The sequence below is a fragment of the Salmo salar genome, chromosome 19, assembly GCF_965601325.2.
Source record: "Salmo salar chromosome 19, fSalSal1, whole genome shotgun sequence".
In the NCBI taxonomy this organism is placed as follows: Eukaryota; Metazoa; Chordata; class Actinopteri; order Salmoniformes; family Salmonidae; genus Salmo; species Salmo salar.
In genome coordinates, this window is record NC_138309.1 from 42,875,001 (window position 1) to 42,888,167 (window position 13,167).

General features: G+C 45.0%; 1 protein-coding gene across 8 annotated transcripts in view; it reads left to right on the top strand.

The window, feature by feature from the left end:
* LOC106578818 (uncharacterized) overlaps positions 1-13,167 on the top strand; it is a 217,957-nt gene that overhangs the window by 40,501 nt on the left and 164,289 nt on the right. The gene's annotated exons all lie outside the window — the stretch shown is intronic.

The following is a 13,167-nucleotide window of genomic DNA, read 5'->3' on the forward strand; positions in this document are numbered from 1 at the left end:
TAAGTCAGGGTAGAGATGGGCTAGCGTATCCTGGAGGGGTGTTTGTGTTTGTTTGTGTGTGTGTGTGAGTGTGTGTGTGTGTGAGTAAGATAATGTGTGTGTTTGAGTGAGTGATTGAAACAGATTTTGTGTGTGTGTGTGTGTGTGTGTGTGTGTGTGTGTGTGTGTGTGTGTGTGTGTGTGTGTGTGTGTGTGTGTGTGTGTGTGTGTGTGTGTGTGAGAGGGAGTGTTTGTGCCTACGTGCTCTTGCATACACATGTAGAGGTTTCCTCCAGAGTGAATATTTGAGAGTTGTGCTGGTCACCGTACACAAAGTAGAGAGACGAGAGATGTGCTGGCCACCGTACTAATGTATGGGACTTTAACAACAGTAGTATAATGTATGGGACTTTAACAACAGTAGTCTAATGTATGGGACTTTAACAACCGTAGTATAATGTATGGGACTTTAACAACAGTAGTATAATGTATGGGACTTTAACAACAGTAGTATAATGTATGGGACTTTAACAACAGTAGTATAATGTATGGGACTTTAACAACAGTAGTCTAATGTATGGGACTTTAACAACAGTAGTATAATGTATGGGACTTTAACAACAGTAGTATAATGTATGGGACTTTAACAACAGTAGTATAATGTATGGGACTTTAACAACAGTAGTCTAATGTATGGGACTTCAACAACAGTAGTATAATGTATGGGACTTTAACAACAGTAGTCTAATGTATGGGACTTTAACAACTGTAGTATAATGTATGGGACTTTAACAACAGTAGTCTAATGTATGGGACTTTAACAACAGTAGTATAATGTATGGGACTTTAACAACAGTAGTATAATGTATGGGACTTTCACAACAGTAGTCTAATGTATGGGACTTTAACAACAGTAGTATAATGTATGGGACTTTAACAACAGTAGTATAATGTATGGGACTTTAACAACAGTAGTATAATGTATGGGATTTTAACAACAGTAGTATAATGTATGGGACTTTAACAACAGTAATCGAATGTATGGGACTTTAACAACAGTAGTATAATGTATGGGACTTTAACAACACTAATATAATGTATGGGACTTTAACAACAGTATTCTAATGTATGGGATTTTAACAACAGTAGTCTAATGTATGGGACTTTAACACCAGTAGTATAATGTATGGGACTTTAACAACAGTAGTATAATGTATGGGACTTTAACAACAGTAGTCTAATGTATGGGACTTTAACAATAGTAGTCTAATATACGGGACTTTAACAACAGTAGTCTAAACTACAGGACTGTTTTGCTATCACAGACTGGAACATGTTCCTGGATTCTTCCGATGACATTGAGGAATACATCACATCAGTCACTGGCTTTATCAATAAGTGCATTGAGGACGTCGTCCCCACAGTGACTGTACGTACATACCCCAACCAGAAGCCATGGATTACAGGCAACATTTGCACTGAGCTAAAGCGTAGAGCTGCCGCTTTCAAGGTGTGGGACTCTAACCTGGAATCTTACAAAAAAATCCCGCTATGCCCTGTGACGAACCATCAAACAGGCAAAGCGTCAATACAGGGCTAAGATTGAATCATACTACACCGGCTCCGACGCTCGTCGGATGTGGCAGGGCTTGCAAACTATTACAGACTACAAAGGGAAGCACAGCCGAGAGCTGCCCAGTGACACGAGCCTACCAGATGAGCTAAATCACTTCTATGCTCGCTTCGAGGCAAGCAACACTGAGGCATGCATGAGAGCATCAGCTGTTCTGGACGACTGTGTGACCTTTAAACAGATCAACATTCACAAGGCTGCGGGGCCAGACGGATACCAGGGTGTGTGCTCCGGGCATGTGCTAACCAACTGGCAGGTGTCTTCACTGACATTTTCAACATGTCCCTGATTGAGTCTGTAATACCAACATGCTTCAAGCAGACCACCATAGTCCCTGTGCCCAAGAACACTAAGGTAACCTGCCTAAATGACTACTGACCTCTAGCACTCACGTCTGTAGCCATGAAGTGCTTTGAAAGGCTGGTCATGGCTCACATCAACACCATTATCCCAGAAACCCTAGACCCACTCCAATTTGCATACTGTCCCAACAGATCCACAGATGATGCAATCTCTATTGCACTCCACACTGCCCTTTCCCACCTGGACAAAAGGAACACCTATGTGAGAAGGCTATTCATTGACTACAGCTCAGCGTTCAACACCATAGTACCCTCAAAGCTCATCCCTAAGCTAAGGAACCTGGGGCTAAACACCTCCCTCTGCAACTGGATCCTGGACTTCCTGACGGGCCGCCCCCAGGGGGTGAGGGTAGGTAGCAACACATCTGCCACGCTGATCCTCATCACTGGAGCTCCCCAGGGGTGCGTGTTCAGTCCCCTCCTGTACTCCCTGTTCACCCACGACTGCATGGCCAGGTACGACTCCAACACCATCATTAAGTTTGCTGACGACACAACAGTGGTAGGCCTGATCACCGACAACGACGAGACAGCCTACAGGGAGGAGGTCAGAGACCTGGCCGGGTGGTGCCAGAATAACAACCTCTCCCTCAACGTAACCAAGACTAAGGAGATGATTGTGGAGTACAGGAAAAGGAGGACCGAGCACGTCCCCATTCTCATCGACGGGGCTGTAGTGGAGCAGGTTGAGAGCTTCAAATTCCTTGGTGTCCACATAAACAACAAATTAGAATGGTCCAAACACACCAACACAGTCGTGAAGAGGGTACGCCAAAGCCTATTCCCCCTCAGGAAACTAAAAAGATTTGGCATGGGTCCTGAGATCCTCAAAAGGTTCTACAGCTGCAACATCGAGAGCATCCTGACCGGTTGCATCACTGTCTGGTATGGCAATTGCACGGCCTCCGACCGCAAGGCACTTCAGAGGGTAGTACGTATGGCCCAGTACGTCACTGGGGCAAAGCTGCCTGCCATCCAGGACCTCTACACCAGGCAGTGTCAGAGGAAGGCCCTGAAAATTGTCAAAGACCCCAGCCACCCCAGTCATAAACTGTTCTCTCCACTACCGCATGGCAAGCGGTACCTGAGTGCCAAGTCTAGGACAAAAAGGCTTCTCAACAGTTTTTACCCCCAAGCCATATGACTCCTGAACCCGGACTATTTCATTGTGCCCCCCCCCCCCCCCCCCCCCCCCCCCGTTACTCTCTGTTTTTGTTATATGCATAGTCACTTTAACTATACATTCATGTACATACTATCTCAATTGGCCCGACCAACCAGTGCTCCCGCACAGTGGCTAACCGGGCTATCTGCATTGTGTCCCACCACCCGCCAACTCCTCTTTTTACACTACTGCTACTTTCTGTTCATCATATATGCATAGTCACTTTAACCATATCTACATGTACATACTACCTCAATCAGCCTGACTAACCGGTGTCTGTATTTAGCCTTGCTACTCTTTTTTTCAAATGTCTTTTTACTGTTGTTTTATTTCTTTACTTACCTACACACACACACACACACACACACACACACACACACACACACACACACACACACACACACACACACACACACACACACACACACACACACACACACATACCTTTTTTTTCGCACTATTGGTTAGAGCCTGTAAGTGAGCATTTCACTGTAAGGTCTACACCTGTTGTATTCGGCGCACATGACACATAAAGTTTTATTTGATTTGATGTATGGGACTTTAACAACCGTAGTATAATGTATGGGACTTTAACAACCGTAGTATAATGTATGGGACTTTAACAACCGTAGTATAATGTATGGGACTTTAACAACAGTAGTATAATGTATGGGACTTTAACAACAGTAGTATAATGTATGGGACTTTAACAACAGTAGTATAATGTATGGGACTTTAACAACAGTAGTATAATGTATGGGACTTTAACAACAGTAGACTAATGTATGGGACTTTAACAACAGTAGTCTAATGTATGGGACTTTAACAACAGTAGTCTTATGTATATTGTTTTCTGTGTGAGTTAGCAGGCAGTCTGTAATGTACGGGGCTTCAGTGAACCTCTGAATGGGGTTTAGTCTACTGTTCCACCCCAGTGATTCTCTAAGGGTCAGTAAGCAAGCAGCGAGCCGACAATCCTTTAAAGAGAACATCAATGGCTGCCAGAGGAACGTAAACTTAAGGCGTCAATGCATCATCACCTGCCCACGTTGGCCTCTTCTGACGTCTTGTTTCCATGGAGATGTGAGGAAGGAAAGAGGCTTTAACTTTGCAGGGGGAAAACTTTGATCTTTGAGCTTTCAAACTTTCAAGTCAGTTGTTAGTGTGTAGAGCAGGACGTGGTCCATTGTGGTACTGGCAGGTCTGATTAGGGTTTTGAGGACAGGGTGACAGTAATTGTTTTAGTTTGAAGACTGCTGTCTATTTTCCGTAGAGGTTTGTGAGGTTGAGGGAGGCTTTAACTTTGTGTTGGCCACTTTTAAGCCCGACATGTTTCAGCTTACTTTTCAGAGACATTTTTTGTTGTTGTTGTCTGACTTCTTCTTCTTCTATTGTTCATCTTCTTTCTTCTTCTTTATGTCAAACCATTGAGACTGAGTCAGGAGAGGACACCCTGCCCTGTTAGTTAGCTGTGGGGAGCTATAGCTAGCTCACTGTTGTCTATGGAATTAGATTGGTTGCTTTTGTGGTGCTTTGTTATTAGCATTAGCCTAGCATGGTTGGTTAGACAGAGATGCATTGGAATAGAATAAGAGTAGAATATAATTCGCCGGAGTTGAGCTAGTTTTACACCTGTTTTTGGATAATGAGGTTTTTAACCTCACAAAACCACCTGAACAATAAGTACTTCCTTTGACTTTAATTACTTAGGACGCTTTGCTTTGTTCTTGCAACCACCATCCTAAGTCTCTGTGGGTTGCAGGTAGACCTCTGTGCCACCCTTGTTAATCATGAACCACCATCTAAGGGGAAGAATGCATCTTCTAAACTACCGGTGCTCTAGTTAGGTCCTAACAGTGTGAGAAGACATTGGAGATGGAAGGTACACTGCACTCTTACAGTGCCTTCAGATTGTATTCACACCCCTTGACTTGTTCCACATGTTGTTGTTGTTGTTACAGCTTGAATTTAAAATGGACTAAATGTAGATTGTGGTCACATTACCCCGTAATTGTCACGCCGGTATGAATGATTCGGGAGACAGATGAAGTAATGCATAATATTTTTTTTTATTATACCCAAATTATGGCGTGCCGTGTAAAGATACGGGAAAGAAGACCAAGCAAACACGTAACAAAACACAGGGTAGAAACCCAAAACAAAAGAGCGAGGAGTACCTTGAATAAATAACACATGCGCACAATGATTAACACATGGGACGAGACCCGTAATCATCTGCACAAATCCAAAAGAGCACAAAAGCCCAAAACACACAGCACAGGTACCCACACGCACCGATGGACATTGGAACAATAATCGACAGCCCCAATGGAAACCAAAGGACACACTTATACAATTACTAATCAGTGGGAATAGGGGACAGGTGTGTGTAATGAAAGTTCCGGCGGGATCTGGGATAGTAATGTCAAAGTAGAATTTTGTTAGTAGAACATTTTATAAATTAATTACAAATTAAAAGCTGAAATGTCTTGAGTCAGTAAATATTCAACCTATTTGTTATGGCAAGCATACATACAGTAAGTTCAGGAGTAAAAATGTGCATAACTAATCCAATAATAAGTTGCATGGACTCTGTGTTCCATATTAGTGATTAATATGATTTTTGAATGACTACCCCATCTTTGTACCCCACACACACAAGTATCTGTAAGGTCCCTTAGTCATATTGGGAATTTAAAGCACAGATTCAACCACAAAGACCAGGCAGGTTTTTCAATGCCTCGCAAATAAGGGCACTGATTGGTAGATGTGTAAAAAATAATTTAAAAAGCAGACGCTGAATATCCCTTTGAGCATGGTGAAGTTATTAATGACACTTTGGATGGTGTATCAACACTCCAGTCACTACAAAGATACAGGCATCCTTCCTAACTCAGTTGCCGGAGAGGAAGGAAACCGCTTAGGGATTTCACCATGAGGCTAATAGTGATTTTAAAATAGTTACAGACTTTAATGGCTGTGATAGGAGAAAACTGAGGATGGATCAACAACATTGTAGTTACTCCACAATACTAACCTAATTGACGGAGTGAAAAGAAGGAAGCTTGTACAGAATGAAAATATTCCAAATCATGCATCCTGTTTACAACAAGGCACTAAAGTAATACTGCAAAACATCTGTCAAAGAAACACAACACAACACTCTTCATATTTTCAAGCGTAGCGGTAGCTGCATCATGATATAGGTATGCTTGGACTGATGCATATAGTCACGCAAAGGACTGGTCCATGTAGTTATGTAAAGGACTGGTCCATATAGTTATATAAAGGACTGATCCATATAGTTATATAAAGGACTGGTTCATATAGTCACACCAAATCAGGCGAAGGGCTGGCGAGACAAGGCAGGGATCAGCAAAGGTAGAGATAAGTGTTGTTGATTTTTGTTGTTGTTGGTATTGAACACATTTAGGCTGAGCCATCTCATATTCAGGAGAGTTTACCTATGCAAAACGTTACTTTACTATACGGCAATTGAATTCCATGGGTAGTACACATGATTTTATACCGTGTGGACTGTGACACAACGTTGACCTGTGACCATGTGTGAGGATAAGCAGAGACCAAGTTGACCTATGACCACATGTCATATTATCTGCTTGTTAGTTCTGATTCACTTCTGCATTCCCATCATGTAGCCTGACATTTAGCCATGTACTGGGGTGTGTGTGTTTGGTATGGCTGTGATCACTCTCTCTCCTCTATCTCCGTCGTTCTGTCATTGTGCGAGAAACACAGCATGAGTTGATATAGAGCCACATTCATACGGTATATAAACATACTATATTAGGGTGCAGAATGACTTCCAGAATCGGGGCGAGAACTGAGACCATGTTGACCAGAAGTCCATGGATCCAGAAGATGTGCTGTACCATGAGCTGGACCGTCTCCTTGGATGAGGGTAACTTTGGAAGGGGAATGAAATGGGAAATGGTAAGATTAGAAGAATGAGCCCATTCCAGGACCGGGGATCAGGATGAATCTGGGACAAACAACCGGTTAGCCGGTGACGGTGTAGCTATGGAGCTATGCAAGCGAGAGAGGGCATCAGGCTTCACATTCTTGGACCCAGGGTGGTAGGAGATGGTAAAATTAAAATGCGTGAATAACAGAGCCCAACGAACCTGCCTTGAGTTGAGGCGATTGGCGGTACGGAGATATTCCAGATTCTCGTGGTCGGTCCACACTAAGAATGGATGTTCCGCCCCTTCTAGCCAGTGTCTCCACTTCTCCAGTGCCATCTTGACAGCAAGAAGTTCCCGATTTCACACATCGGAGTTGCTCTCAGTGGGATTAAGACAATGGGACATGAAAGTGCAGGGATGCAGCTTTTGGTCATGGGCAGAATGCTGGGACAGGACGGCCCCCACTCTGTCCAAGGCGTCGACTTCCACCACAAACTGACGGCACTTGTCCGGATGGATTAAGATGGAGGCTGTGGTGAATTGATGCTTGAGATCCGAAAACGCCTGGTCAGCAGAACCTTGAGTGAGGTGAGTGAGGTGAACAGAACCTTGAGTGAGTTGAGTGCAGAGAGGGGGCAAGCCAGGGTGCTGTAGGCCAGGATAAAGCAGCGGTAGAAATGAGCCAATCCCAGGAAACGTTGAAGCTGCACTCTGGATGTGGGTTAGGGCCACTCCACCACCGCTCTCACCTTGTTAGGATCCATCAGAATATTCCCTGCAGCTGTGAAGTATGCCAGAAAATAAATAGTGGAGTGATTCACATTTCTCAGCTTTAATAAACAACTGATTCTCCAGGAGGCGCTGGAGGACTTGTCTGATGTGGAGAACATGCTCTTGAGCCGAACAGGGAAAAGACAAAGATGTTGTCGAGGTAGACAAAGACGAACCGGTTCAACATGTCACGTAGCACGTTGCATGACCAGGGCCTGGAACACTGCAGGAGCGTTGATCAGTCCAAATGGCATAGCCAGGTACTCATAGTGCCCTCTAGGCGTGTTAAAGGCTTTCTGCCATTCGTCTCCTTCCTGTATCTGAACCAGATGGTAGGCGTTCCGAAGGTCCAACTTCAAGAAAATGGTTGCCTCCTGGTGAGGCTCGAAAGCTGTATAGAGGAGTGGTAGAGGGTAACGTTTTTAGACCGGTACCCGCACAAGAGGATAGCATGGAGCGGAGTACAAGTAATGGGAGATGGGAGACTCCCTGTATGGCCCACCAGCGTACTCGTACCTAGAGCCTGGTCTTTTGCTGGACAGGTGGATATGCAATGTCCTGAAGCACCACAATACAGACAACTTTTGGAGCTCAGTCTGCATAAACGTTCCTCAGGAGACAATCTAGCCCTGCCTAGTTGCATGGGCTCTGGAGGAGGCGAGTCGACAGTCCTTGATGATTCCCGAGGGAACTCGGGTGACATCGGATTCTGTCTGGAATGCAGGTGTCGGGGACTTCCGGGATTATTCGGAGGTGAGGGGGAACTCATGGACGACCGCGTGTGGCCGGGAATAGACCTCCTCCCCCTGCTGCATTCCGTAACCGCCTATCGATCCTTATGGTCAAGGCTATGAGGGAGTCGAGGCCCATGGGCAGCTCCTGATTATCCTTGAAGGAAGGTGTTGTAACAGGGATTCCGGGTTCCAGGTGGCCAACGTGTGAAAATCTACGAAGTAGTCTGCCACACTACGGGTGTCTTGACACAGCCGAAGTAGCTTCCGAGCCGCTCCCGGACACCGGAAAATCGAACACATTCGTTACCTCCGCCATGAAATCCTCCAGACTAAGGCAAACGGTGGATTGCTGTTCCCACACCACTGTAGCCCAGGCGAGCGCCCTCCCGGACATCAGCGTTATAAGATATGCTATCTTCAAACGATCCCGAAGGAAACAAAGAGGGCTGTAGCTCGAAGATGAGAGAGCATTAACTGCTGACAGGTTCTAGGATCCCTAGCGTTGCTCTCCGGAGGAATTAAGCAGGATTCTTGGGAAGCGTGTTAGGTTGGGAAGAAGCACCGCTGGTAGCGGGGTTACTGGGAGATTAACGTTGTGGCTTGCTGCCTAGTAGATAGTCTGCGGAATTGTTCCAACATTGTATTGAAGGCATGATCATGGCGTTCTGCCAAGGTATGGAGTCCTTCCACAAGGTTATGGAGTAACGCTGGTGGTTCCTTGGAGGGAGACAGCGTTGCGGAGCTGGTCCGAGTCTGCTGGGTCAGTCATGGCCAGTTCGTACTATCACGACTCAAGATATGACGTAGATGCAGACACAGGTGGATAGTTCGGGTTCTCAGAATATTTATTATAGCAAAAAGAGCAGGCAGAGGTTCGTAATCCAAGGCAGAGTCAATCAGGGACAGAACGGCAGGCGGGTCCAGGGTCAGGACAGGTAGAACGGTCGGAACCGGGAAGACTAGAAAACAAGAACTTGAAAACAGGAGAAACAGGAAACACGCTGGTAAGACCTGACAAACAAGACGAACTGGCAACAGACAAACAGAAAACGCAGGTATAAAAACACAGGGGATAATGGGGAAAAATAGGAGACACCTGGGTGGGGGGTGGAGACAAGCACAAGACAGGTAAAACAAGTCATTAGAGTACAGGTAACCTAACTACAATAAAGGATGATACTTTCATCAGGGTTTCATCAGGGAACCACAAAGATGAAGTAAACAAATGGATTTGCTGAATTCACATAATGTTTGCTATTTCACACAACCACCGATAAAAAGAAGCTTAACAAATAATTTTTGTATTCGAATTTCGCATTGTTTAAAGTTAAGAGATATCATCGCCGCAAAGTAATGAGACTGGGTGTGTAAGCATGCATCCAGGATAATATGGTAAAGTTGGCCTCATGTAAAGGACATCAGATTAACAGTTTTTAATGAAGCCAGTAACGCAAATAATTAGTCTCAGTCATTGACAGTAAACAGCTATTATTGCATGTTGACTAAACAATCACAGTGAAATGAGATGAGATCTAGCCATGATCAGTTTAATATACACTGCTCAAAAAAATAAAGGGAACACTTAAACAACACAATGTAACTCCAAGTCAATCACACTTCTGTGAAATCAAACTGTCCACTTAAGAAGCAACACTGATTGACAATACATTTCACATGCTGTTGTGCAAATGGATTAGACAACAGGTGGAAATTATAGGCAATTAGCAAGACACCACCAATAAAGGAGTGGTTCTGCAGGTGGGGACCACAGACCACTTCTCAGTTCCTATGCTTCCTGGCTGATGTTTTGGTCACTTTTGAATGCTGGCGGTGCTTTCACTCTAGTGGTAGCATGAGACGGAGTCTACAACCCACACAAGTGGCTCAGGTAGTGCAGCTCATCAAGGATGGCACATCAATGCGAGCTGTGGCAAGGTTTGCTGTGTCTGTCAACGTATTGTCCAGAGCATGGAGGCGCTACCAGGAGACAGGCCAGTACATCAGGAGATGTGGAGGAGGCCGTAGGAGGGCAACAACCCAGCAGCAGGACCGCTACCTCCGCCTTTGTGCAAGGAGGAGCAGGAGGAGCACTGCCAGAACCCTGCAAAATGACCTCCAGCAGGCCACAAATGTGCATGTGTCTGCTCAAACGGTCAGAAACAGACTCCATGAGGGTGGTATGAGGGACCGACGTCCACAGGTGGGGGTTGTGCTTACAGCCCAACACCGTGCAGGACGTTTGGCATTTGCCAGAGAACACCAAGATTGGCAAATTCGCCACTGGCGCCCTGTGCTCTTCACAGATGAAGCAGGTTCACACTGAGCACGTGACAGACGTGACAGAGTCTGTAGACGCCATGGAGAACGTTCTGCTGCCTGCAACATCCTCCAGCATGACCGGTTTGGCGGTGGGTCAGTCATGGTGTGGGGTGGCATTTCTTTGGGGGACCGCACAGCCCTCCATGTGCTCGCCAGAGGTAGCCTGACTGCCATTAGGTACCGAGATGAGATCCTCAGACCCCTTGTGAGCCCATATGCTGGTGTGGTTGGCCCTGGGTTTCTCCTAATGCAAGAAAATGCTAGACCTCATGTGGCTGGAGTGTGTCAGCAGTTCCTGCAAGAGGAAGGCATTGATGCTATGGACTGGCCCGCCCGTTCCCCAGACCTGAATCCAATTGAGCACATCTGGGACATTACATTTACATCATTTAGCAGACGCTCTTATCCAGAGCGACTTACAGTAGTGAATGCATACATTTCATACAATTTCATACATTTTTTTTTTTTTTTTCTGTGCTGGCCCCCCGTGGGAATCGAACCCACAACCCTGGTGTTGCAAACACCATGCTCTACCAACTGAGCTACATCATGTCTCGCTCCATCCACCAAAGCCACATTGCACCACAGACTGTCCAGAAGTTGGCGGATGCTTTAGTCCAGGTCTGGGAGGAGATCCCTCAGGAGACCATCCGCCACCTCATCAGGACCATGCCCAGGCGTTGTAGGGAGGTCATACAGGCATGTGGAGGCCACACACACTACTGAGCCTCATTTTGACTTGTTTTAAGGACATTACATCAAAGTTGGTTCAGCCTGTAGTGTGGTTTTCCACTTTAATTTTGAGTGTGACTCCAAATCCAGACCTCCATGGGTTGATAAATTGGATTTCCATTGATTATTTTTGTGTGATTTTGTTGTCAGCACATTCAACTATGTAAAGAAAAAAGTATTTAATAAGATTATTTCATTCATTCAGATCTAGGATGTGTTGTTTTAGTGTTCCCTTTATTTTTTTGAGCAGTATATTTAATTTAGGTAATTATTTCATTATCTTTTCAATACAGACATGTTGAACTTTACAGTCTTAAGAGGGCCGTGTACAACACTGCAAAGGTCATTCCTGTTATTATAGGTCACTGTAGCTACAGTACACACACACACACACACACACACACACACACACACACACACACACACACACACACACACACACACACACACACACACACACACACACACACACACACACACACACACAGTATTGTACAGCTAACCTTGTGGGAACACACAATTCAGTCCCATTCAAATCCTATTTTCCCTAACCCCTAAACCTAACCCTGACCACCCAAGGTTTGATACCAAGGTAAACAGAAACCCTCTTAAACCTAACCATAACCTTAACCTTAACCCAAAAACCTAACCTTAACCCTAAACCTAACCCTAACCCTAAAACTAACCCAAGCTCCTAACCCTAAAACTAACCCTAACCCTAAAACTAACCCAAGCTCCTAACCCTAAAACTAACCCTAACCCTAAAACTAACCCTAGCTCCTAACCATAAAACTAATCCTAGCTCCTAACCCTAGCTCCTAACACTAAAACTAACCCTTGCTCCTAACCCTAAAACTAACCCTAGCTCCTAAACCTAGCTCCTAACCTAGCTCCTAACCTTTAATGTAATCCTAACACTAATTCTAACCTTAACCCTAAAGCTTCTAGAAATAGCATTTGACCTTGTGGGGACCAACAAAATGTCCCCAGTTGGTCATTTTTTTTGTTTGTTTAGTATTCTTCTGGTTAGTTAAACACATCCACACACACACACACACACACACACACACACACACACACACACACACACACACACACACACACACACACACACACACACACCCCAGCACATGTAACACCACTTGGCATGTTAACTGCTCAGTATCCGACCACAAGACGCTATTAAACATCAGCTATCAGAGCAGCTAACCGATCGCTGCAGCTGTACACACCAGTATCACTACTTGCACATCATCATCTGCACATCTATCACTCCAGTCTTAATTTGCTAAATTGTAATTTACAAAATTTTTTTTTTAAAAAGGGTAGTGTGTACGGCCCAGTACATCACTGGGGCCAAGCTTCCTGCCATCCAGGACCTTTATACCAGGCGGTGTCAGAGGAAGGCCCTAAAAATTGTCAAAGACTTCAGCGACCCCAGTCATAGACTGTTCTCTCTGATACCGCACGGCAAGCGGTACCGGAGCTCCAAGTCTACTAAACAGCTTCTACCCCCAAGCCGTAAGACTGCTGAACAGCTAATCAA